Here is a 22,910-nt window from a genome sequence, read left to right on the forward strand (position 1 = left end):
AGGTTCTAATATCACAAATGTGAAATGGTTTAAAGTGAATCTGTGATGTTAACTTGCTCCGATGATTCAAAATTCAATCAGTTATTCAAAAATGCTCCCTCATTCTATATATTACTATGTATTTATCTGCATAACCAACCCATAATTATCACTGGGTCGAATCTGACACATAACACAGATGTAGCTTTTATTATAGGCGTTTAAAAAGAATAAGAATATTCATCAAAATGTCCTGAATACAACAAAAAGATTAAAGCTTTGCCACAGAGCTTCAGGTGAAAACCTCATTCTACAAACACAAGTCACTGGCAAATATGATCTGAGGTCTAAGACTAAAGTAGCCCGAGTATAGGAACACAAAACAAATAGTTCAGGTCACAGGTCCTTTCTGGCAGGTAACCCAAAACCTCAAAATGCCTACACACACAATGGGAGTAATGTTGGCAAAGGTAGCTCAGCTTATTAGCCAAGCTAGCTATACTATGGCTACAAACAGAGAGAGCACACCCTCCGGTATCATTAGCTCAGCTAGCTCACCTTATCAGCTAAGTTAGCTACATTATAGCTGCAAAAACATTTAGCACACCTTCTCTAATGCTGGTATCACTACCTAAGCTAGCTCAGCTTTTAAGCTAAGTTAGCTACATTATAGCTGCAAACACAGACAGTACACCTTTACTAATGTCCCGCTAATGAATAATGTAACTTTCACTTGTATTGTCTGAGAAGCTGCCAGAGCTAAAACCCTCGTAGTACTAAATTAGCATTGTTAGCTAACAACCACCTGTTTTGACATGAAGCTAATGTTGCCCTTGTAGCAAAGTTGGTTTGCTTACGTTAGCTACCTTATTGTCATGGCTACAGCACAATCTCCCTCTATTTTAGTCTGTGTGTGTGTGTGTGTGTGTGTGTGTGTGTTTTGTCTCTTTGACAGTCAGTAAATCCATACCTGTCCTTTACACACCCTCACTGAGCTGAAAACCTCTACACACACGTGAGATGTTGTTGCGTTGTTACTGATGTTCTGTCATGTGTGTATTCTGGACTGAAAGCCTCACAAGTGTCTTCTTCTTTTTTTTAAATAATTTCTGCCATATGGAGACTATTTTTTGGCCACGGTTTGGACACCACTGTGATGGAACATGTCCACATTGATTGAAATTGAAAACCAGTCATTTTCCATTTTCCAGTGTTAATGCTGGTCAGGGTCACGGGCAGCAGGGCACACTGATTTTGCATTGTGGACAACTTTGACTGTACCTTATGTTCTTTAGTTTAGTTTGAAAATCAGGCTAATATTGAGCCGCCAAAGGAAATGACCCTTAAAGTGACACTCCAAACCATTCAGCAGCCATAATATCAGTAGATCCGTAAAGCGGTGACTATTATATTGAAGCAGATTGAATGAGGACAAGACACAGTGCGAATCCTGTATATATTTTGAATCAAAAGAGCGACAGCAATATTTTTAGCTGTGGCGTTTAAAGCACCAAGTCACAACGGGAAACAAACAGCCCTTATAAGCCTCTGTGGAACCTTTCATCTATTTTATATTGCAGGGAGGCTAAATTAACTTCGCTGACTTTGTATTCGTTAAGAAAAGAACGAGTGGAGGTCAGCAGCGGTCTGCTTTCTCTGAGCCCCTGTCCCTTTAAAGACAATGACCTGACCAGCAGGGCGCCTTGGCTGCAGATGAGAAAGTGGTTATTTCCAGCACCCTTCTCATTTATTTGCGTACGTGTTTTAAGAGACCTAAAGCAGCGGGCTGGATGCCTGGGTGCCATGCTGATAAAGCAAGACGGGGGACTGCGAGCACTTTACCCAGGGCCCCTGAGTGAGCAGGGGGGGGGGGGGGGGGGGTGTGGGAGACGGGGGCTCAGACAGGTGATCAGGGCCAGGCGGATACACTCGGGTGGATAACATGTCTTCAATGTTACTGATGGACTGCCCAACTGGCGCCCTGGCTGGCTGGCAGCGTGCCCAGCGTTCTTCCACTGGCTGAGCGGCTGTATAGCTTGGATGACTGTTGTGAGAGCGAGAGGGAAAGTCAGGGGTGACAGACAGTCAGACAGACGGACAGACAGACAGACAGACAGGCAAAGACAGACTTGAGATGAAGGGAACCACTGACGAACTGTGCTCTGTACACATTACTTTTTACTTTTTACACATTTGCTTTTCCACATTCTTCCTAATCCCTCACTGTGCATTTATTATTAATACTATTTTATAGAAGTTTTTACTGTTTCACTTATTTACCTCCTCTTTCCTAACTTGAGTGTAGAGCAATTGTAACAAAGGAATTTCCCTGCAGGGATAATTATGAACAAACTGGGTGGAATGTAATGGAGGACACAAAGTTAAACCCAGTTCACACAGACTTTAAATGGAGCTCTGAGGTCGATGCATCACTGAGGGCAGAGTGTAACGTCAAACCAAAAGTCACATGAGGTGAAGACATTTTCCTATTTTCTGTGTTAAATTGTTTTACATTGCCATTTACACTATTCTCATATGAGTATCTGCTGAGAAAATACACAAAATAAAAAATTTACAAAGCCGACCACACCCTCACACTCTATTATCTCTAAATAAATTCCAGACACGACCTGATCTGTCTTTTTCATTTCGGGTGCACGAGACTCCAGACCTCCTCCACGAGGAGACGTAATTGGACAGGCGGTTGCTTTTCTAATTGACCATTAGAGTGGATAAAATTGAGCCGATGCTTTCCACATCTGCCGGTACGTGAGGGTTTTGCGTGACGTACATTTCGTCATCGAGGGATCCACCGATTTGTTATGTCGATGCGGTCACTGTTTCACCGTCTGCCCTGGTTCAGCAGGTCACCTGGTGCAGGTCCTGGACTTTACACTTTCTTGTTTGTAGAGGCATTCTGGGAAATTAATGGGACACTATTTGTGGCTTTCTAGTCCAACGGTTTTCTTCCTGTGGGGAGCAAAATATTGTTGACATGGGTCTGTTTGTTCATATTAGCTTGTATCAGAATAATGTGTTTGTGTTCAGTTACACCCAGAACAGTCAGTTTGTAGTGTGTAGTTACTTCCTGATTTCCTGATACAGAAGTTGAGCAATGCTCAGTCTTTTATCCTATGGCATATCTATCTCTTTTTGTTTAACATTTCATCACTGCTGCAAACAAGCTACAATCGATTTCCATTTGAGATCCTGCGACTAAACCAATCTGCTAACAGACGAGCCTGACGGAGTCTGAAGAAAAGCTGCGACGCCGCTCTCATGGAAGATCTCGTGCTAAACGTGCTCAGTCAGCCTCGAGCTACAGTCTGAAATATCAAAACAGGAAAAAGAAAATGGAGATTGCAGGGCTTAGAGCGCCAGGTATCAATTGACTCCCATTAAGTGAAAGCTGAACCAGTAACATTATGACTGCAGCCATGTCAAACATTTCAGTTCTTGCTCAGCCGTGATGTGAAAGTTCTTCACGGTCCAGTACTTATCTTAATTAGCACGGACTGGCCTCTGCCTGCACTTACACGTCAAGAGCAGCGTCACAGTAACACGTTTAAATCCTGCATATAGTCACATATGTTCAGACCAGAATAGAAAGAGTGAACTATGATAAAGGGACAAAATGAAAACCTACTTCCAGATGTAAAAAACCCATTTGTAATAGGTGGCTAGAAATCAAGCTTTTGATTTTGCTCAACAGTCTTTACCCTATACTACTAGATAAGGACATATTTATTTTATTTACATCATCTAATCATTTTGGCACATGTATTAAAAACATGATATCCCACAAGTGCCAGACCTTCTTGTTTTGAATGTCACCAGCTGCTAAAAAACAGCAGTTTTTAAACTGCCATGAATTTTAGCTAAAAAGCTAAGAAGCTAAAATTAGAGGAGCAAATATCACGGCTAAAGGAAAACCAAACGTTTTACACTGGCTGTAGTTTATCACATGCTGTAGTAGATTGTCATTTATCTTAAAGCAGTGGTTCCCGGCTCGGTGGTTTCAGGGGTCAAATGAGGATTTTAGTGTTATATATAATATTATCATGTTAGAGTCTTGAGTCTGACCATTTGCTAAATGCTCCACTGTGTTCACCAGCTGGTCGCTAACAGGTAGCAGCTAACTTTCAGTAAAAAAACAAGTAGAGTGGAGAACCAGAAACAAAACCAGTGAACACCATGAGGCTAAAAGGCTCAGTAGAGTCTGTGATTATTCTCTCTAGTTTCATATATGATCTACGATTGACCCTTCACTTTGTCATCATATGAAAATATTGTCGAGTCCAGCCTTTAACTAGCACTCTTCAAAAAAGCATCATAAACCAGAGTGCACAGTATTTGTTATTGAGAATCGCTGGTCAGAATAATAATCTTCTTTCTGTTGCATTTAGATACTGAGGAGCAGATTTATTTATCTCTGTGATCCAAAAGAGATTATTGTAACCGCAGCAGGAGATTGTTGCTCTCTGATTTTGGTGGAGGTTTCCTCCTTTAGCAGAGCCGCTCCGTCTGATGATACCTGCTGCCACAAATACCAGCACGCAGCTTTATTTAACGTGATCTTCTAACGACCGACGATCAGCAGGAAACTTTATTTAAAATGGGAAGAATGAATATCCTGTGTACAGTTGGCTCTAGGTGGATGGACTGTTTATATCTGGAGGGCTTTTAAGGAAGTCAAGCTGTGTTTGGATTATCAGACATTTCAACGACCGCGGGTTATTTAATAAATAAACAGCGGAGGCTCGGGGTCTTAGATTCTGTTTTGTGTTTAGTTCAACATCATTTGAGTGGTCTGGTTGAGTATTTACCATATATTATTATAAACCCTCATCTCAAGAGTCTGCTGACCAGATAGAAACACAAGCCCAGTCTGAACTACCACTCTGAAGCACAGCAGAGTCTCGTCAGAGAAATCCGGTATTTTAGTCCAAAGTTTTAGTCGAGATCATTTTAATGCAACTTGAAACAGAAAATTGCTTAATTTTCAAATAAGATTTAATTCAGTTGATTTGAGGCTGAGAGAACTGCTACTGAAAACTAGTCACAATTAACACTGCAGTTGTGCAGCGAGTGTCTGGTCTGATGTTATAACAATACATCCAGATGTGAAACGTCCTGATTTGCATATTTATTTTGCACAAACATGATTCAACAACAAAGACAACAGATAATTTAATTCTGTAATGTTTTTAGGCCTTTAAGTGGCAGGGCTGCGCTAGACTGTGTTATTTTGTTCTGTTAATAATAGTTTGCACACTGCTATTTACATACATTACATTTGGATAGAAAATATTTGTAATGTTTTTGCATGTTAATAACAAATAGATTTTGCATGTAGACATTTAGCTGGCGTGGACCCGGCTGTCAAATGTGTGAAGCGCATTTATTTTGTCATAAGTTTTACGATGTTAATACAAAACACGAATAACCAACCTCAAAAAAGTCAGAAATTTTACACATATTAGCTTTAATGTCTGTGTGATCATAGCATCAAAATATCGTGTGGTACCATGTTTGTAGAAAAATGACACAACTGACTCGAGTTCTCGCAGATGTGGAAAGTACGACGCTAACCTCAGACTTAAAAGAGATTTAATTTCCTTTAACCATGACCACGATCATTCCCTAACCTTACTCTCAAGCAGTTACTGTTTTAACCGTGACAGTGAAGGTTATCAAATATTAATGAGGAAGTAATTGTAACCTAATCTAGGATGTTTTTCCTAAACCACACTGATAAATGAAGTCATCCTTGTCGGACTTGTTGATTTTGTGACTAAAGAACGGCGGCAAATCTTCAGCAAATATTCCTCATTGTGGCTGAAATTGCTTTTGCCACAAACTGCACAACATGCAGTTATGAAAGAGGAAGTCAATGTGTAATAAATAAAAACTACAATAAAATAGTAACAATAAAAAAGCTTTGTATAAAAAGCAAGTAAACTTTATGATATTTGAAATTCTGTAACTCATTATAAAATAACTGTTATGAGCGTGTTAATAGAGAAACAAATTCCAACTTCCTGTCAGCACTCGGTCCAGGCTGCACCAATCAGACGCTTTGGGTTATAGATACTTGATGTAAGGGTCGTGGTTGGATTGGTGAAGGAGGCCTGACAGGAAGCGGACAAATATGTCCCCTGAGCTTGATAAATGTGCTGTATACTGGCGAGACTCCAACTGGTGCCACTCCAGCCTGCTAGCAGAATGACATAGCCTATTTACTGACTGCAGAACCGACTATTGGAAGAATCACATGGGCTTAATGGGACAAGCGGGCCGGTATCTATTGTTGTTGATGCTGCAGACACGGCGGCGTGGTGTGAAGCCGCGGCCAGTGGGCCGGTCTGCTGGTGGGTTGGGACAGTGGAGAGGTGGCCTCAGAGTGGTGGGAGTGGCCCGGCCCAGATGGCCGTCCTATACAGCCCAGGGACTTAATATCTTTCTTTTCCCGCCTCACAGACCAGATGGAGACCATTACAGTGGTCAGGCCACTGTAATGGGAGGGTGGTGGGGGGGGCGGGGGGAATATCTAATTACAACAATTGTTGAAATCTTTTCAGCCTGCTTTTTTCTTGCTTTTCTGACACAAAATGCTCCCTCCCAACATGCACTGCAATCCCTCCTGAGAGTTCCTCCAAGAGCCCAGACTGTTTCACACAAAACAGAAGGACGGACAGAGAAGGAGAAACGCAGCGAGGGGAAGGAGAGAGGAGGAAAAAGAAAAAGAAAAAAAAAAAAAGCACATTAAAGATATGCAAATCCAGCTGTCTGGGGTGAGGAGCATTAACTAGCGTTAGCAGGATAGCTGCCTCTATTTTTAGTGTTTGCATATGTTTGCGTGTGTGTGCGTGTTCGTTCACACATGACTGTGTGTGTTTGTCTCTGCCGAGGTGTGTGATGACTTCCTTAAGTCTGGGCTTTCATGTTCTCGTCAGACAGTCTGGGCGTCGAGATATGTCAGCAGAAATATTCTGCCTAATTGAGACACTTCACAAATGAAGCTGTCAAGCCTGAGCTTCAAACAGAATACATAACAGCAGTTGGAGGAAAATTTCTAGGACAGCAGTGTGAGGGAGTGTAATTTCTTTTCTTTTTTTTTTTCATTCTAAACAAGTACAGTGTGTTGAATGATTACAGCTTGGTTTCAGGACAATTATCAGAGCTGCCAAAAATATATAAAAAAAAACAAACTTCCATGGAGTTAAGGAGTCAGACGAAGCTGCCATGCCAATGACAAGTCAGTGTAAGGGACGGATGCATTTAACTCATGTATGTTGTAGTCATTACCAAGCCTCAACCTCCGGGGCTGAAACATGACGCCACCACTGAAGAACCAGCAGCTGCAGTTCCTCTAACGACCACTAGAGTCTGGCTCCAACAGTGAGTCAGTCCCCATAGACTCCCATGTTAAAATGTCCAACTTTACAGCAGAAAGAAACATGTTCACAGCCTGGTACAAAAACAGCTTTGGTCTCTTTGGTTCATGTCACCTGTTTATATAACTCACCTGTTTACATTTTATTAAGACTTAAAGTTATGCATAATTGAGGGGGCGTGGCCTCTTTGAGTGACAGGTGGGTGAAGCGTATGTTTGCCAACAAACCAGCATGAACCAAAGTCTCGACTCCACACACGCCGCACCTCTTTTTTCCCATTTTTGGATTAGCTCGGGAGTTAGGGGCGGAGTCAGGCACTGCCAAGATGGCGACGGTGAAGCAGCTCACTCTGAGCTTCAAACCTGCTCTTCAGAAACCCCTGGGTCACGTCACGGAGGCTACATCGACCTTTATTTATAGTCTGTGGGTGTTTCTCAAAGCCAATGTGAAAACCTCCCTACGTAGATGATGTAATGTGGATGCGTCTGGCAGCCATGTTGTGTTTCTTTTTCCAAATGCACAACACGCCCATGTCAACATGCAGAGCCCAGAAGACGCATCATTTAGATATTTTCTTCCTTCCATGTCAGGCCTGTGGAAATGTTGAAGCCACAACAACACAACACAGTGTCAGAAAATTCAGGACCGAACTCTCACAATGTGACTGTTGCTACGACTACATGCCTACAAACCGACCAGTCAGAATATGACATGAAGTAACACAGAATACACTGGCTGCCTTTCTTCACCACGTTTTAATGGAGTTTAGGGGGAAAGAAACCACGAAAATCAAATCAGTGGAGGCGGAATGACAAAGAAATTTTGTAGCACTGGCAAGAAAACCTTCCAGATCTGCCAGATGTGGTTGTCACTGAGTAAAATGTGTAAGGAAAAGCAGACACCACTGCTGCTGATGGGTCACAGCTCCATTTGATAACCGCCTGTCAGGCTGGGGCAGCAGCGTGGGCGGGTCAATTACAGGGAGAGCCCGGCGTAGGGAAAGAGCGCCGTGAGGACGACGCGAAGGAGAGATTAAAGAATTAACAGGAAAACGTGGTGAAGAACGATTTCTGCTTTAAGTTATTGACTTTGTTGTACAGCTGAATGAACTACAGCCGAGCGCTGCGGAGTGCCAGCAGCCGGATGCCTTGAGGTCTGGAGGCCAGCCCACTCATTCCCCTCAGTCTGACAGCCAAATGGTCCTGGTCTCCTGGCTCCGTGCTCGGGAAACCTTCAGCTTCTTTTAACTCCTGTAACCTGTAGTTCAGTGTTTCTCCATATGTTTCATTTCCATATGTTGAGACAAATCTGCAGATGATATTCGAAACTGAAACCTCTGTGATATTAACATGAAGTTACAGAAAAAAAATCTATGTTTCCCATGAAATTTACATCGGCGCAACTTATTTTGTCCGTAAAATCCATTAAAGCGTTGAGTCCTCTCTCTCCTGCTGTCGTTACAGACGAGTCTGATTTACCGAGACTCGACTCGTCTTCTATCCAGCCGTGACCTTTAGCCCCTTAAAGTCTTGAGCTATTGGGAAACGGTGTTCGTTAATGGCAACTAGAAAATAGAAATATGAATAAAACGATGATATTGGATCATCTTATATGAAACGAGACACACAACGTACTGTGGAGCGAGGCTCTGATCCGAGGTCGGATAAACTATTCTGTTGCTTCAACAAAACGGATTTTTAAGTCGACAGTGGAAATCATGTGGTTCATGGTCTTCAGTTTAACCTCAAGGCCACCAGGGCGCCCCAGAGTTCCCTCAGTTCTTACTTCATAACATGCTCCATAACCGTCAGCGTGACCTCCTGCTGGTGGAGGCGGCGGCTGATGGTTTGGTGGTGAATAAAATATTATAAGGACTTTTTGCTGCATGTCCTTCCCTCCGATCCGCTCTGCTCACTCCCCGTCTCAGTCTCCGCTGTCAACGATCTAATAACTAATAAAAATAATTAAATATATAAATATAAATAAAAAAATATCAAAAAATCTTTAATTTTTCACGTTTGTTGTTGCTTGAACTCCAAGTACAATTAACAAGATTTAATGAAATTAATCAAAATGCAGTTTGCAAGTATTTAAGTATCTATAACCAGTCTCATTAATATTGAAATAATTACAATTTAATATGCAGAATAAAATAGTTTTACTACGATACTATTTGTAGTTTTCAGTTTTATTCTGAATGTGAAATGAAAACAGTTCAGTTAATGGTAATTTAAAGGTGTTGTTTTATTTTCCTCATTGTGTTTGAATGTGAATCTGTTCAGGTAAATAGATATAAATGGTTGTAGTGGAAAAGTGCTTCATACAGGTGATTTGATTAGTCTGTATATAATCCAAATATAATCAGTAATTCTTCTAAACGTGTTCAATTTATTTATTCAGGTTTTTTTCCTTTAATCTATCACCAGTACAGGTGGAATTAATGTTTTTTTTAAATAAATAAAATCATATTTAAACAGATGTAGATTCATCCGGCTCTGAAGTAAACAGCTGTAATATCAAACAGCCGCTCCACTGATTTCACACGGAGATCTTTGTCTTTGTTGCGAGCAGAACTTATCAGTCTGAGGAAATAACGCTGGTGACGTCAGAGTGACGTCACCAGCGTTACTCAGTTTCGCCTTGAGACGCAGTGATAATAAAAACCGGGAGTGTGGAGTTGGATGAGTGGGTGTTCACCAGACAGGAAGGGTCTAATGAAAAATACTATCAAGATGCATCATGTGATTGTGTTGAAGTGTTTTCCGAGTCGGGGAGTTTTGAGGTGTGAACCTCTGTAAGACTGAATCACTGGAGGAAGGTACAGGTGCAGAGGAGGCAGCGATACGACCGTGATGCTGCAGGAAGTATGCTGGGTGCACTGACTGGACTCATTGTGATCCACTTAATTAGACACAAACAAGGAAGTTGAACGAGCCTGTGAGATGAATAAAAAAGTAATTACATAGTTGGGGGGGAAATATGCATGTAGTTTTGTGCAGCAGGGGCTACTGTGATGGAGGTGCATAGCTGTGAGGGGGGGTGGGGGTGGGGGGGATCAGTAAAACAATATGCGACTCTGCGCTCTGAAACTTTCATCATGAACTCTAATACTTCACCGTGTTTGTCAGTGCGGTCTTTGTTTAGACAAGACGAGCCGAGCCCTGAGAACAGCAGGCTATTAGGGGCCTGCTGCAGAGTGTGATACCAGTGGCTGCGGATACCATATGGCATCGGGAACCAGATACAACACAAACAAACACAGGACGCAGGGACGGGCAGACACAGACGATGGGATTACATAGGCTGTGTGTGTGTGTGTGTGTGTGTGTGTGTGTGTGTGTACTGTACTGTACTGTATGGTATGTATGTGCAGCACCAAATGTCAGTATTTTCATCACGTTAAAAAAGACTGAATTCAGTGTCAAGTGCTGTAAACACTGGATATTTTCAGCAGAAAAACTTCATCTGTTCATATATATAACGTCAGTATAGTTGCTATGGTTACTCACATGTCAGTCTAAAGTAAAACATTTGCCTTGAACTGGTCCGGCGGCCCGATACAAAGCTGCAAAGTAGGAGAAGTTTTTTTTTTTTTTTTTTTTTTTTCCACACACTGTAAAAACACCAGAGTCTCTCGGATAATTTGAAAAACTACAAGTTTATGTTCCGGCCAGCGCTCCGTTGTTCTGTCGGTTATATAACTCCCATCAGCCTCGGTTTCCACTGCTGTGGAGAGGAGCTAGTTAGAGGTACAGCTCCGATCTGTAGCAGAGATTTATTGTTGCAGTTTGGAACAAAATTTCGTGCCATGTTCGCAAAACGAATCCAGATCCAGATGAACTTTAATCTGAAAATTAAGTGATTTCAACCTGCTGAATGTTTCTCTGTGATTTCTTACCAAAAGTGGGAAAACTTATTTCATGTCAATCCGAGCTTTGGAAATCACCTGCCGCTGTTCATGCAGAATGTTAAACAGCCAGAAACTAATTTTAAATGTCCCATGTTTGACACTTATCTGATGTTTTATCTGAAGTTTTGATCCATGATAAGATTATTTTGTTAAGAACCAAAAATCATCTCCATGTAGTTTTACAGACTGGAGCTCTAGCAAGAACAGGTCATACTCTCTTCTGATTGGCTCACTGTTGGTGCGGGGAGGCCAGTCACAGGTAACGGATTGTAGCCTATTACTGTAGCTTTAAGCCTTAGTAAAATGTGAACAGGTGAGTTATATAAACAGGTGTCATGGAGGAGGAAATCAGCTCTAGAGACCACAACAGTTCCTGCACCAGGCTGTAAACATGTTTATTTCTGCTGTGAAGTCGGACATCTTAACATGGGAGTCTATGGGGACTGAGTCTCGTGGTCATTAGAGGAACTGCATTTGCTTTTTTGGCACTTCCGTGTTTGGCTTCATGGTTCGGGCCCGGAGGCTGATGCTTCCTCGAGTGTGTTGGCCTCTCAGGGCCACCGTAGAATTAACTTTAAATGAACAGGATTAGTTGACGCACTAACTTCCTGTATGATGTAACTGTACAGACGGTGCGCTGATTTAAAACTGGGTCATGATATCATAGACTGTATATAGAAAGCCTGATATACATTTTTAATGGGCACATCTGAAAAAGGACAAACAGCACTGTTGGTTGAAGTGGATTCAGTCCATTTATACTCCAGTCCAAGTGAAGGCTGAAGACTCATTACTGATGATTTTCTTTGTTGTTGAAGAGGCCGTCTATATTTTACACTAAACTTTTGATCTGTCAGGCTGAAACAGTCCTTTCTTTGTGCATTTACGACTGTGGGAATCAAACTGAAAATGCTGCCTTCACGACAACAGCAGTGTAGCTGTTTTAAGGAGCTGTCAGGAGAAGGATTACCATTAGCTGCAGCAGAAGTCTAGTAGATCATAGCCAGAGGAGAGAGAGGCGAGCGGGGTCTGACAAAAAGCAGGAGGCCTAAAGTCAGCCCAGCCCGGGGCGAGAGCTGCGCTCCGCAGGGACGCAAACACACTCGACTGGAGCTCAGGTCTCTCCTGATAAACAGCGAGCAGCAAAACACACATGTGGGCAGCACACATGAGCATACATGAAAATACATGCAGCACACAGCGTGTTTGTGGAGGAGACACTGCAGCCACGGGCCTGTTGTACAAAAGGATCCTTTGTTCTATTACTGCAACACACACACACATACACACACACATACATACATACATACAGTAGACACACACACACACATACACTGGAAAAACATGAGTGCTCCATGCAAACCAGGCAGAGCAGAAAGAGGCTGCAGGTTCAAGGCTGTTGGGGACTGTTGCATCTGTCTCGTACATCTGTGTCGTCTCACTTGAGAATAGCTACACTGCATATCATCTAGCACATGCGTGTTGTTGTTAGTGTGTGTGTGTGTGTGTGTGTGTGTGTGTGTGTGAACTGTAATGACCTGATTGAATTAAAAAATTCACTGTGTAAACGCAACAAATTAGTTGAATAAACTGTGTTTCATTCGAACTTCACTAAAACTTCATTTTTGGAAAAAGCAACGGCTCTTGTGTGTGTGTGTGTGTGTGTGTGTGTGTGTGTGTGTGTGTGTGTGTGTGTGTGTGTGTGTCTACACTGAGGAGGAGAGACTGTGAGGCAGTATGTGGGTCGGGTCATCTTCAGTGGCAGGTTCTGTCAGGAGGTGAGGAAGAGCTGTAAGGAGAGAGATGTCTCTTCCTGTCGGGGTATCAGTCTGGCAGCTCTGACCCCTCCCCCACCCCGTCGACATCTCTGTGCAAACGTATCACACAGAGATTTCACAGAAATATGCAGGAACGTACAGTACATCAAAATGACGACGCAGACCTTCCCTTTTCTTCCCTTTTTACTAAAAATAATTTCTGTAAAACTCTTGTCTATTTTGAAGCATCTAGTTAATCACTTAAAAAGACCCTTGCTGAGCAGACAGGCAGCCTCTAGGAGCCTCCTTGCATGTCAACAGGTGGGATCTGTCAGGACATCTGCACAAGTTGATTTGCAGCACAAATAAGTGAAGATCCTTCATATGATTAAACTGGAGCGCAGAAGGATGCAGACGAACCTGTGCTTGTTCACGGGACACACGTGACGTCTTGACGGCAGGAAGAAAAAAACTCTTTTGTTTGGCAACAACATGAAAATTTTAAAATACAGGAAATTGTTTGACCTCTAAAGGAGAATAAGGACCAAGGACGGAGAATACAGTGCACCAAATAAGCGTACAGATTCTCGTGCACGTGCCATCAGTGCACTCATAGTGTGCACAGTGTGTATGGGCAGGATTTTTGCATGCAGACCCTCAGGGATGTCGGCAGATGATGAAATGTGCATGGCATGTTCCTTCACAGACGTGGTAACTGTGAGTTGGCCTGTAAGTCAGCAGCTGTACCCTTAACCAGGGTATTGTGTTTAATTTTGCCCCGATCAATACGTAAGTAAACAGGTGACAAACCCCGCCCACCGCAGTGTGTTTAGTCTACACAGACGATGTGGTCGTGAAGAGCGGCGGCAATTCTCGTGTCGTTACTTCGGTAAACCAGCTTCTAACGACCTGTGCAGCTGTGTCGATCTCATCCACATCTGTCGCCGTTTTCCTGCAGCTACTTTCACTGACGCGTCTATTTTTCTCCCTAATGCACAGGTCGTCCACTCATCGGAAGGTCGGTGGTTCGATTCCCAGCTCATCCAGTCCTCATGTGGAAGTGTCCTTGGGCCAAGGTACTGAACCCTCGAATTTCCCCCTTTGTGTGTGTGTGTGTGTGTGTGTGTGTGTGTGTGTGTGTGTGTGTGATAGAAAAAGCGCAGTGAAAGCGCACTGTGTGAATGTGTGAGTGAACAGGTGAATGTGGCTCGCAGTGTAAAGCGCTGTGATTGGTCGATACGACTAGAAACAGGAAGATCACGTCCCACCTGCGACTCTGTGATTGGCTGAATGTTTTCAACTGAGGAAGGCACAACATAAACGAAACAGTCCAACCAGTCAAACTCACATTATAACTGTTATTATTTTAACTAAAACAGACCAGGTGCGTGTCGACCTTTGAACCTGAGGATCAACGCCATTTGGCATCCCAGATAAACTTCTCATTGAGTGTAAAATGATTCGTGGAAATGAATCCACTTTATAGTCTGTGTAGCTTCATACTTTTTAGAAGAAAAACTGAAAATATGCATTATCCTTTAAAACACCTGCGACCAGCCACTGATGTCGAGGTTTTTTTTTAAATTACCACGCTCATTTAAAGTGCTAAAAATTGTAAATCGCAGTCGTCTCATTCTCTCCTCGAGAGCCGCTGAGCCTAAAAGAACATCTTTCATCAGGCTTTTAATGGAGCGTTTTAATGTATAAAGCTGCTTCACGCTCTTTCCTCCCTGAGAAGAACAAAACACTGTCAAACTCTCCACCAAGCACAGACTGCTGATATCACATGTTGTCTATGTACAGCTTCAAAATCCTGAATCACTATTCAAGGATATACCGTGTATTAACACCAGCAGTGTCATGGTTTTGGAAAGAGACTAAAATCATTGGAGCTTTAACTCCCTGTTGACGTATGAAAATAGCTCGAGCGCGACTGTGTTACTAATAATTGAGATGAGCTAATACATGTGGGAACGTTAGTTACTGACACTCGCAGAAAAAAAACATTTACAAATAAGGGAGAGGTGACGAACTCTCATTCATCTTCACGTGAACGGCAAAGAAAACAATCTAATATGCATCTTTATGGATGTGCCCCGATTCAAAAACGAAATGATCTGTCAGGGCTTTGCACACACACACACACACACACACACACACACACACACACACACACACACACACACACACACACACACTGGGTCTGGGTAGCCATTCTTAGTCTGCAATTACCTTATCTGCTGGCGTTGGCTCGTATTCGTTCACACCCACCCACACTCACACACCAACCTTGAATCCATCCTCACTCACCAGCTCCAGCGTCTGAGACACGAGGGAGACGGACAGACAGACAGACAGACAGAGACGGGTCATTAAAAGTAAACAGCTGGATTAAATTATCCTTAATTAATTCAAATCATCCACTGGTTCCTTTTTTAAAAACTGCGGTGGCAGTCTGTGTGTATATGTGACCACTGTTTTCTCACCAGTAGCCAGTCGATGCATTTACATCCTTATAGAGTCTTTTAAATGTAACTGATGGAGTCAGTCTTCACGGGGAACGATGCACGTACCTGCTAATAAAAGGTAAAGCATGCACACGTTTTGCAGAATGCAGAAGTCAAAATTTGGTCGATCTTTTGTCTTAAGGCTTCACCGTGTTTACGGATATGTGAATTCTTCTTCTTCCGTTGTATCCCTCAGAGAGCAGCCGCTCATTCTGAGTGTGCTGCCCCCCAGTGGTCGATAGATGTGCAGTTTCGTAAAGACGATCTGTTTTATCAGAACAGCGTTTACTTTTTTCACCAAAAACCAGAGGCGACGCCCAACAAACCGTGACTAAAATCTGAATTTAAAACTGGTATTTTATATTTGTTTTTAAGCTGCACTAATCAATATTCCTATGCTAACAAATGATCGCTCAAAAAATAGATTAATAAGATGAATGATGGCTGTTAAGGTGAGCAAGTTTCAGGGTGTGGTGTTGTTCATGTTGGTTTCAAATGGATCAGAGCTTTTGTTAATATTAATACTTCCTGCTAAATTGTCTGGTGTATCAACCTCCTCTCCTGCAGCAGCAGCAGCTGGCTAACAATTTAGCATGCTAGCAGGCGGGAAACGTAATGCAGGAAATGCACAATGACAAAGGCTGTTGACAAAATTATGATGAATAACTTCCTCATTCACAATCCGCATGTCAGTCAGTCAATGATTCATTTCATCAATTGTGCAAATTGCTGTAGTTCACTGACTTCTGGCTGCGTCGACGAATCGATGCTGCGGTGAGACCCTCGTACTTTTACTGCACTAAAGCAAAGCGATCAGTGCCTCAGCTCTTGACTAATGCTGTACATCTCCTCTGCCCGGGCTCATCAACATTTCCCTCCACCAGCTCTGCATGAAAAGTTTGCTTCTTAACTTCTCATGTTATTAGATTTGACTAGCTCATTTTTCATCTTGACAGCTTCACTAAAGCAGCCTGAAAAGGCTTTAAATATTTGTGTGTGTGCGCCAGTATGTGTGTGAGAACGAATACGGTCTCCTCGCCTATTTCCCTCAACTCTACTCATCCTTGTCGCTATTTCAAAAGCTGCTTTCCTTTTTTTTCTCCCTCCGAATTCCCGAATCCCCCCTCCTTAACCCTCCATCTTATTACTCTTTCTTCTACTCCTCCTCCATGATACTTTCTGTTTTTTGCGCCGGAGAAAAAAACAACAACACTTGTCTTCTGGCTGCCAGTTTGTCTCCAGCCTCTCCAAACCTTTCCCTGCTTTGGTATTGGCTGGCTGGAGCATCAGCTGTATTGGTATTGGCTGGTTCCAGCAGGTGAGGCATAGCTGTGCCACCTAATCAATGCCCTGCAGTGATGGAGGCAAGTGCCAGACACACAGTGCAGCAGCAGTAGCTGCAGCCGTCAGCATTGGCAGCTCTCCATGAAGCTGAGCATGGGGATGGCATGACCTTCAGATGGCCGGGACCAGCGGGGGAAAGACGTGCACACGCACACGCACACATGCACACACACAGAAGCTGCGCATGTTTTCCTTGTAAATTACGTTCGTTCTCAAAGTGTCCGCGTAACTCCACCTCTCCTCTGCAGAGGACAATGCTCAACTTGCCACTGTGGGACTGTGAGCATGGCATGTAGACACTTTTTGAAGGTCAAGGAGAAGCTCAGATAACACACACACACACACACACACACACACACACACACACACACAGACTGCAGAGGATGCCAGATGCATGAAACTACCAGGAGAAAACAAACAGTGTTAAACTGGATTCATATTCATGTTGTTATGTCTAACAACAGAAGAATCTGAGGCTCTTTGGAACCATAAATCTTTTTTTTCTTATCAATACAAAAGATGTTTATTACTGCTAAATATAAATGATAATGATGATAATAATGTATCATCCTCCTCACCTGTCGAGACAAGGGCTCAGTTTTGGGGTTTGTTTTTCTCTAGTTTCCTTATTGTTGTGCTTTATCAGGTTTTCAGACTAAGAGCGATACTGCGTCAGAAAAGAAAGGGGCTGATGTTCAGGTTATACATCCAGGAGTTTTAAGGCTTTTAAAACACTGTTGTTTCTCATACAGTGAGGTTGGGGACTATTTTCAGCCGTGGATTAATACAGATTTGGTGCCCTACTGAGTGTTTACAGCAGCAGGATGGTTTATGTAGGATTGACTCAAAATAAACTACAGTGCCGACCATGTTCACTGCAGTGCAGCAACGAGCGGTTCCTATTAATCAAACGGACCCTGATCCTGATCCTGGACCCAGGTCGGGTCTGCAGGTCTCAGATCAGTGTGTCAATATGTCTAATGTCCTCGTGGATCGGTCTGATCATGTTGTGTGTCAGGGAGATGATAGTGGTGGAGTGTGAACTGTGGTGACGTATTACTGCTGGTTAATAGATGGAGGATCATTGTCCTGCCAGTAACGCTGCTCTTGGCTTGACCGCATTTTGGATGAAGCCTAATTTTTCTTGGATCCTTTTTTCTTGTAAAATAAATCTCAATATCTCATTTTTAATATTTTTCCATGTTTCTGATCAAGTCCAAAAAAATTGTGTCCATGAAAGTGTCACCCAGTGCAACAGTTGACGGCTCACTGATGTTTAAAGGGTTTTGGAGGGAAGTGGAGCTCTGGCACAGGACAATAAGGGAGATCAGGCTTTTCCAATATTCATGTTCATGTCATATTATCTTGATTACAAGTCTCGGACTCGTAAACTGTTTACATCAACTTCCAAGTCATAATTGTAACTGGAGGATTTTTCAGTCAGTATCTGACTTCGATCTTATTAATATGGAAGAGACTGAAAAACAAAACAAATATGGACGGCTCACATCTGCCAAAGACAGATGTTCAGTGTGATTAAACCCAGATTTAATGCACGCGGGGCCGTATACAGTATTTCAATCCTCACATGATCAGAAGAAGACTTCGGCTCGTATATTGATGTAAAAGTGCATCTAAAAAAGAAAAGAATGAACTTCCCTGAGATCGGGTTCAGGTAGCAGCTAAGGACGGGGGCAAGTATCCATTTTTATTTTGACCTTGTACCGACACGTTTTCAATATGGCTGCCATCACATCAACATATATTCAGCATCTAAAACAAACTGTCGCTGTTGTAGATCAAATCAAGCTCTTTCATTCAGGACGGATAAAAATACACCGACATGCACAAACTCAACCCCCCCCCCGTCTCCAACACTCCTCCCTAACCCCTGACCTCCCCTCACTCTCCCGCCCTCCTCGCCCTCTTCCCCACTTCCCCTCCCCTCTTGCGAGAGCCCGTGCGGAGCCGACAGACCCCCTACGTCGCAGGCCTATTAACAGGCCTCGGTTCACTGTAATGATGCTTCTCCTTATGTCTGTGCAGCTGCTGCGGCGCTGAATAGGGAGGATAAATCTGGGATCCTCAACATCCACATCATTGTTTCACTGCCACTCTCTGCTGTCATGTGCATCAGACAGAGAGGCGAAACGCTCCGGGTAGACGTCTCCATCCAAAACTATTTCATTTCAAAATGCTGATAATCTACTTGGACTCATGGATCAGGATGGTATTAGTATTTTTTTTGTGGCTTCCAGTGGATTTGATGTGACCACACCATCCTGAATCTTACGAATAAAGAGATATTAAATCGACTGTGTAATCGACTGTATTACTATGATGATTTACCACAAAGGAAAAGAAGGAGAAACTCAGAAACGCATAAGGAAAACAAAGAAATAAAGGATGAAAGACAGAAGAAGAAGAAAGAGAGACAGACTCTGCTGCTGGACTCGTGTCAGCTCTCCTCCCACTGTCTGCAAAATGTTTTTACAACAACAACAACAAACGCACCAAATGTGTTTTTGCACATTTGTGTCTGTGGATAAATGATGCGTCCATGTGCCGCGGGACAGCAGACAGCTGCTGCGGGATCCATCAGTCATCTGCTGTATTTATAGGCCGATGACCAGTCGAACGCTAACAGCTGCATCACACGGGGACGGAGACAGAGCGACGCAGACGGAGAGGCCAATCAGAAGAGAGGAGGCTCTGAGCCTCTCTTCTGATTGGCTGACTATTGTCTGAGTGATTTAATAAAAATATAGCAGATTTCAGGTAAAAACACTCAGAGAAACCAAATCCTGCAAGGTTTGGATGGTGGGTCCAGGTGGGCGGGGCTTGGTGACTGCTTTGTTGTGACATCACAAAGTTCCAGAAGTCCTGACGGCTGGTTTTAAGGCTCAGTTTCTGAATACAGGCTGTGTGCATTTCTCTGTGGACTGAGGCTTTGATACTTTCACAGTATTAATATAGAAGCTAGAGCTGATCTATAATCACACTACACATAGACACAGACCTTTACACTGGATGGAGCTTTAAGTTTCCCCACATTATGTGAGACAGGAACTGGGTGGAAAGAACTTCCTGTAAAAACACGCCAAAGCTCAAGGTTATAGTGAAGTTTGGGTGAATAAATTAGTTGTTTTTAGTCCCAAATGACACATTTCTTGTGTTTTGAGATGCTGTCCATTCTTCTGACAGATATTACTCTGCTTGAATAACAGCACCTGTCCTCTGAGTCTGTGCAGTGTCACCACACTAGATGCAACTAATGGTTACTTTCATTTCGTTCAACCCGCATTTTTTCTCCGTTCATTGATTCTTCGGTCGTTGTAAAGCGTACGGCGATGTCACCACTACAGTGAGTGCGCTGTCAGTACTTACAGATTAATGCCAGGTGTCGTCGGTAGGTTCCAGTCTGTTGTCCGGGCGGCTCCTGCGGACAAGAGGAGATAAAGCAGGTTAGTATCCACATGAGTGTCGTGGTTGGCGCTTGAATGGATCACAGAGAGAATCGGCGAAGCAGCTTCTGGGTTTAATGAGTAAAAAAGAAAGAAGATGGTGGTTTTTTTTCTGCTTCTTCCTTCACCTGTTTTAAATTCCAGTAGTTTTTGGTCCAGTATTGAACCATCAGACCTTTCTCACAGGTGCAAATAATAACGTTAACAACGTCTCTGCGTGGAGCACAGCGCAGCTTTGGGCCACCTGAAAGTTACACGTGTGTTTCACGAGTCTTTAACCTGGTCATTCATCGTGATCAGATTACAGTATGGAGATTATGCAGGCGGAGGTGTGACCCGGCACCATGCTGTGTGGTGCATGTAGGGAGTGCTGCAGTGGAGTTACCGAGGCTGGATTACCGACTGAGCAAAGTGGGATCCCAGACCTCCAGGAGCCTCGACAGCTTTATTGTATGTTAATTTTAGGGTTTCAGCTAATTGCATATTATTTGTACGATTGTGTTGAAGCAAAGGTTCATTTACATTCATCACAGTTTTAAAATTTGGGGGAAACAAGAGAGCTAGCATTGGATCAGCACTTCACCACATACCCCAGAGTATTGGGGTGCATCCTTCCTATTGAAGGTAAAACCAGAGGAACACGTTCTCTTGACAACGGGAACTGAAGGGAAATTGAGGCTAAAGCCACGTGAGCTCACGACTTGGGATGTTGCTTCAAATCCACAAATTAGAAGGAAGATAAATTAACACACCTCTGCACATTAAAGTGAAGCACAGAAGATGAGTGATGTGCTGCTGTAGCCACTTAAAACATGTGCCCACGGAAAAAAATTAATATCAGTTTGTGTTTGTTTAATTTTGAATAGCAAGCTCCAACAGTGAGTCAATCCCCAAGAGTCCCACGTTAAAATGTCCAACTTAACAGCAGAAATAAACATGTTTACACCCTGTTTGTTTGTATGTTTGCCACAAAGTCTCGGCTCCAAACGCGCCCCACCCCTTTGCCCATGTTTGGATTAGTTTGGAGTCAGGGGCGGAGTCAGACACTGCCAAGATGGCGATGGCGGAGCAGCTCACTCTGAGCTTCAAACCTGCTCTTCAGAAACCTGTGAGCGACGTCGCGGAGGCTACGTCCATCTTTCTTTACACCGTGTGATTACTTCACACAAGTTCTCCTACGGCACACACTGTGTTACTCCGCAGATCAGCTGTTTGAGTCATAGATGCGCTTGTGCGTAGGAATACAGTAGTTCAGTGGTTTAAAAATGTAGTTCCAAAGGAAAAGGCTGTTTGACGGCAAAATAAATGTTTAAAATAGACTGGCTCAAACATGTCGTCCTCGTCCACAGCAGCTCATCACTCAGCTTCTGCACCAGTGCTCCTGCTGATCTGAATCTACTGCAGGTAAAACACTGACTTTAGATAAATGCCTCACACAACTCCACGTCAAATAACCCAAACTATCAGTTCAGCATGTTGTTTCAAGGTGCCCTTCAGCCGGGCTCTGAGCTCCCAACTGTGCAGACTGCAGACTGGACTGGGCGGCTCCCAGTACAGCTACAACTGGGAAACAGCATAAATGAAGCTTGTAAAGAAACAGTTAGTAACAACTCGTCTGACATTTAGTGGATGTTTCATTTAAGACCGAGATTTCGATGATTCGTCGATGATGCTAAGTGATGTCTAATCTCAGACTTCTGTGTTTGGTGCCTTGTTTACAAAATGCACACGAGCCTTAATGAGGCTGGTCACAACCACGTCGTCGTTGGTGGTGATGATGATGAGGATGATGATGAGGATGATGATGATGATGACGACTGCAGCACAAAGACTGAGGAAGCCAACGAGAAAAAAATAAAAGCTCGCTGGTGGTTTGCCCCGGCGTCGTCACGTTAAAATATGATGCAGCCCGTCGCACGCGCTCAGTCTTACTCTGCTTTAATTGCCGTACGGTCAGAAGTCGTCTTCTGAGGCGCTGCGAGGTGGGCAGAGGGAGAGAGAGAGAGAGAGAGAGAGAGAGAGAGAGAGGTTCACCCTGAGTTTGAGCTGGGCTGTGATGTAACCGTGGACGATGGCTGTGCCGCAGTCAATTTAGGATTCAATGTCCTCAAACGACCTCTTCTCCCTCCCCCCCCTCCTTCTCTCTCCCTCCCTCTCCTCTCCTCTCCTCACGCTGATGCCATTTATCTCCTCCACACCCTTTCTGTCTTCCCTTTTCTTTTTTTTTCATGCTACCAAAACCTGCAACTACTCTTTCATACCCTCATGCAGACTCTAATATTATCCCCCCCCTTCTCCTCCCCCTCTCTCGGTGTCAGCTCGTCCATGCATCACTGCCTCTGCTCTCCTCCTGCCCAGCATCCCTCCTCTCTCAGGCTGCAGCGCTAACCTTCACACACACACACACACACACACACACACACACACACACACACACACACACAATAATATCTCCCGCGAAATTCATTTCAATAGGGCTCTGGAAGCGTGAAACGTGTTAGCACGTCGCTAACTGTCCACCTCCGCAGTGAAGCTGCTCATCGGGTAACCTC

The 22,910-nt window shown here is 43.4% G+C and overlaps 1 long non-coding RNA gene across 1 annotated transcript in view; it reads right to left on the reverse strand.

Moving 5' to 3' along the window:
• Positions 1-22,910, reverse strand: part of LOC111671356 (uncharacterized) — an 88,691-nt gene that overhangs the window by 37,340 nt on the left and 28,441 nt on the right. Inside the window, exon 2 of the long non-coding RNA XR_002761926.2 lies at positions 20,282-20,333. This is a non-coding gene — a long non-coding RNA (uncharacterized LOC111671356). The remainder of the gene's footprint in view (positions 1-20,281; positions 20,334-22,910) is intronic.

The sequence above is a fragment of the Seriola lalandi genome, unplaced genomic scaffold (genome assembly GCF_002814215.2).
Source record: "Seriola lalandi dorsalis isolate HSWRI2012SDOR001 ecotype SW California unplaced genomic scaffold, Sedor1 jcf7180002054875, whole genome shotgun sequence".
Lineage (NCBI taxonomy): Eukaryota > Metazoa > Chordata > Actinopteri > Carangiformes > Carangidae > Seriola > Seriola lalandi.